Below are 5,410 nucleotides of genomic sequence, written 5' to 3'. Positions count from 1 at the left end.
CAGCCCCGGTGTATATGGCTGGCGCCCTAACCACTGAGCTACGGACACTAAACCATATTATATTCTATTTTAAATACTCAGAGCATTTTCTATTTTCTGGTTGGATTCTAACTGATATCTAGGATTTGACTTTTCATCTAAAACACGAAAAGGTAGAAAACAGTGGAATATTTTCTACAGAATGTTGGGAGAAAAGAACTGTTAGTTAAAAACCCTACAACCAGCTGTGGTAGGTTGCTTCTGAAATGATCTCCACCTCTTAGTATTTACTCCCTTGTGTAAATATTTCCCCTTTGTGTGCTTGCTGGACCTGTGACTTGCTTGTAACAAAGGACTATGGCAAAAGTGAAGGGATGCCACAGCCATGATTATGTTACAGAAGACTGCAACTTCTGTGTCTTGCTTACATTCTCTCTCTGGCTGTTCTTGTCTGATTGCTCTGATGTTGAGGGCCACCTGGCAAGGAACTGAGGCCCTCAGTCCAACATCCAGCAAATGTGTGAGTGAGCTTGGAAATGCATACTGTCCCAGTGAGCCTTGAAATGAAACCATAGCCCTGGCTGACACCTTGATTCTACCTTGTGAAAGACCCCAAGAGAACACCTTGATTGCAATATTCTGAGAAATTCTGAAGCAGAAGACTGGGTTACATCATGCTGGATTCCTAATCCACAAAGAATGTGAGATTAGGCTCAGCACCTGTGGCTCAAGTGGCCAAGGCACCAGCCACATACACCTGAGCTGGCGGGTTCGAATCCAGCCCAGGCCTACCAAACAACAACGACGGCTGCAACCAAAAAAATGTGATATTATACACATGTGTTGTTTAGGCTACTAAGTTTCATTAGAAAAAAATGGAATTTAAGATTAAATGCATTAAACAAGACAAAAAGAGGTATAAATAATTCAATCTTTGATGAAGAGATGAATCATAAACCTTTATCTACTAAATTATTTTAGCACCTTAATATTTATTTATTAATTTTGAGACAGAATCTTACTCTGTCCCCATCATGATAGCTCACAGCAACCTCAAACTCTTGGGTTCAAGTGATCCTCCTGCGTCAGCCTCCTGAGTAGCTAGGATTACAGGCCTGTCCTAAAACACCCAGATAATTGTTTTATTTTTAGAAGAGATGGGGTCTTGCTCTTGCTCAGGCTGGTCTTGAACTCCTGAGTTCAAATGATCCTCTTGCCTTGGCCTTCCAGAGTGCTAGGATTATAGGTGTGAGCCACTTCGCTAGGCTGTACCTTAAAATTTAAAGCAAACTATTAGAAATCCAAGATTTTGATAAGAAACCACCACCATAATGGGAGATTATAATATACCTCCTTTAGATGTTGAATGATCGAGTAGACAAAATAAGCTAGAGGATAGGTGGTTTGAATAATATAACCAACAAGCTCAATGTATAACCACATGTATGTCTATGCACATCTAAAAATGTGAATCATTTTCTAATGCCCATCAATTGCACGCTTCTTTACAGAAGAAAACTTCATAAATTTAAAGAAGCAGAGATTCTTAGAAGGTATACATTCTCATTATAATCCAGTAAAAGTAGAATTCAAGTCCAGCAGTTTACTCCATTGGAGATGCTTTTATTATTATAGAAGAAAAAAACTGGAAAATATGAAAAATAAGTAATATACTAAAAACACAGTAGCTGCAAAGACACAAAATTGTCCAGAAGAAAATATAAACAGGGAATTAATGAAGGCCAAAGCTCAAAGGAGTGAAATAGAAACTTGTCACAGGTTGGGTTCTTCAGGAAACACATGCTGAGGAGTCAAGGGTACAAAAGTTTACAGAGAAGTGATGTCTGTGAAGAAAAGAGGGAGGGGGAATTGTTAGACTGTAATGTAGACTCGACAAAGTGTCTACCAGCCCACTGGGGGCTGTGGAGCAAAGACTGTCCAGTAGAGGAGTCCTTCATTGTGCAGAAAAGGCTACATCCCAGTACCTCCCTTTGCTTTTCTGTCATAAGTTGTGGACATTCTAAGGCCATGACCTTGGCCCAAAACTTGGGGTGGACCCTGGAGGTACTAACAGCAGATGGCACTAACAGCTAACCAGATTCCTTGCAGCTGCACCTACGCAGCCAGACCTTTCTTTCTTTCTTTCTTTTTTTTTTTTTGAGACAGAGCCTCAAGCTATCCCCCTGGGTAGAGTGCAGTGGCATTACAGCTCACAGCAACCTCCAACTCCTGGGCTCAAGCGAGTCTCCTGCCTCCGCCTCCCAAGTAGCTGGGACTACAGGCGCCCGCCACAACTCCCGGCCATTTTTTGGTTGCAGCTGTCATTGTTGTTTGGCGGGTCCAGGCTGGGGATTCGAACCCGCCACCTTAGTTGTACGTGGCTGGTGCCTTAGCTGGTTGAGCTATAGGCGCCGAGCCAGCCAGACCTTTTTTGAAGTGGTATCTGAGTGGCACTACACTATTTCTGCTACAAAAACAAACAAAAATGGTTATAACCCAAAACCCAAATCTGGTTTTATAAGTAAATTCAATCCATTAAAGCTGCCACCATTTTTTGTCTGTGTGCAATTTGCAAAATTGTCCTCCAAGGGGAATATGTGTGCACAAATTTGCAGAGTGGACATGCAGAATCTGTTAAATTATATATTTAATATTAGACAGAGCAAGTTGCATCCAAAAGGCTGTCTGCCCTGATGGGGTCTTTAAGTCAAAATATTTTGATGCTAGCCTTTCTTCCACTGCTATAATCAAGGAAGAAATTTGTAATAAATTGCAATTGAAAAAGGGCTACTCCTACTAGAAAAGAAGAACATTCTATTAGTTAGAGGTTTCAGTGTATCCCAAGATCAGGAACAATATTTGGGGAAGGGCAGGGCTAGGTTGGGACTGTGGACAGAGGATGAGGACATGCAGTGGCATCTCTGAGGATTCAGAGCTTCAGTGGACTGAGGCTGCTTCAGCTACCCAACTCACTGGACTTCTCTTCCAATTTCTACACTAGTTTGATTAGACATAATTCAAACAGGAAAAGCTTACAGTTGTTCCAATATTCTGGAACTCCATGAGAGCATTTAGTAATACCTGATGGGATATATTCTACACATTGTATCACAGTATTTCTCCAAATAATTGCTAAAATACATGTGGTCCCATTGTTCTGTAGTTCTGGTACATTTTTAAAAAATCTAGATTAGATTCTAGATAGTCAACAGATTTATAAATCTTTCCTGGAGATTCAGCAGAGTAACTGTTCAGAAACTTTGACCTCAATGATAGAAAGAGAAGAAACTGCACTGTCCAAAATGGTGGCCACCACTGAGCACCTGAAATGTGGCCAGTCCTATTGGAAATGTACTGGAAGGATAAATGCACAAAAGATTCCAAAAATTTAGAATAATAAAAAATAATGTAAAATATCCTATACTTTTCACATTGATTATGATATATTTTAGATATACTGGATTAAGTATATTATCAAGCTTTATTTTACCTATTTAACTCTTCATAATGTGGCTTCTAGAGCATTTAAAATTACACTTATATGCTACAGTGAGCTATGGTTGAGCCACTGCATTCTAGCATGGGTGACAAAGCCAGACTCTGTCTCTAAAATATAATAAATAAAATTACCCTCATAGCTCACATTTGTGGCTTATGTTATGTTTCTATTAGTGCTGCACTAGATATTTACTACAGACCATGGCTTTAACAGTGTAAGGCCAATGCATGTCATACTGTGTTCATCTTCAGTTCTCCATAAATCTTTTGATCAATAGCGAGGTCATACAGAGGTGTCCTCTGTCTATTCACACTGCAAAGTGCACATCGACAGGGGGCACATGATGGGAAGGCCATAAATAACAGCAAACAAAAAGACCCAGAATTGAAGTATATCCTGCACTGGGTGTGATAATGGCTCCAGCGTTTTGTTAACCGATCCTGTGAAAGCCACCCCCCTAGCTGTGCTTTCAGCTGAGGGCCCGAGGCTGAGTACCGCTGTGTACCGCCTGATCGCTCGGTTAGTCATCTGGTGCAGGAGGATGAACCAAGAAGTGGTGGCGGAAGGAGCGGCTACAGGAGGGACCAGGCACCGGGAGCCCGGCGCGGGAAGGGGAAGAGGAGGCGGCGACAAAGGAGGGCGAAATGGCATCCGGGGCGGCGACGCCTGAAAACGGGGCCAGTGGCTGCTTCTCGGAAACCCGGAAAATCCCATTTCTGGCCTGCGGAGTCCTCCTTGCTCGAGCTGATTCCCCGGAACCGCTCCTGCCGCCCCTTTCCCTGGGCTCAGAGCGACCCCAGCCTCGGAACTCTGTGACAGCTCAGCTCTTGACTCCTGTCTAATCACTGCCACCCACCCCCCAAAGCCGGTTTTTTGGGAAAGGATCAATAAAATAGATAAATTCCTGGCTGGCCTGACTAAGGTAGGAAGAAAGAAAAGGCAGAAGGGAGGGGGAAAGAAGAGAAATATTAATAATAAGAAAGCAGATAAAAATACAGATCTATGATATTTGAAGACTTACAAAACTATTATATATTACAAATGTGACTATGTAGAGGAAATGATTGAGTTCCTAGCAAACGATAAACTACCAAAATTGACGCAAGACGTAGGAAACCTGAAGAAATCAGTAACTGTAGATAAGAATACAAAGTCCAGTTAGGTTTGCAAGTAATTCTAGATGGCCTTTAGAGGATAATTTTAAGGTTATTTAGTCCATTCTAGAGTGGTGTTTTTCAAAGTATCTGTAGTGAAGGCCAAGTTTTTTTAAATTTACAATTATCATGGACATAAACTATTGTACATTTCAATAAAAATGACTAGAAAAATTAAATAGTAAGCAAACTGCAAGCCCAATTCAAAAATGTTTAGAATCATCAAGAATAAAATTAGATTTTATTAAATATAATCAAAACAAATTTAACATAGGGACAAAGAAGGTAATTACAAAAACTGAATACATTATTCATTGCTAAGTACACTGATCACTGCTTGTATGTCATAACAATGTCAAATTGATACAAAGGTTTCTAAACCCTCTCAATTTCTATATTTATCTCATCATAAATGGTAACAAACCGTTTAGACTGGCACCAGTCCCCACTCTACAGAAAAAGATGAAAAGATCCCGAATTTATTTTGTAAAGCTAGAATAGCCTTAAATATGGTGATATCTTAAAATATGATAGTATTTGTACAAAATGTACATGGACAAATTCCAAATAAAATATTAATCAACTGAATCTAGCATTGTGGCAGGGAATAAGACACCACGAACAACTGGGATTTATTTCTTTTTCTTTTTTTCTGAGACAGAGTCTCACTATGTTGCCCTTGGTAAAGTGCTATGGTGTCACAGTTCACAGCAACCTCAAACTCTTGGGCTTAAGCAATTCTCTTGCCTCAGCCTCTCAAGTAGCTGGGACAACAGGC

This window comes from Otolemur garnettii, unplaced genomic scaffold, assembly GCF_000181295.1.
Source record: "Otolemur garnettii isolate 467f Iridium unplaced genomic scaffold, OtoGar3 scaffold00110, whole genome shotgun sequence".
NCBI lineage: Eukaryota > Metazoa > Chordata > Mammalia > Primates > Galagidae > Otolemur > Otolemur garnettii.
This window is presented reverse-complemented; position numbering follows the sequence as displayed.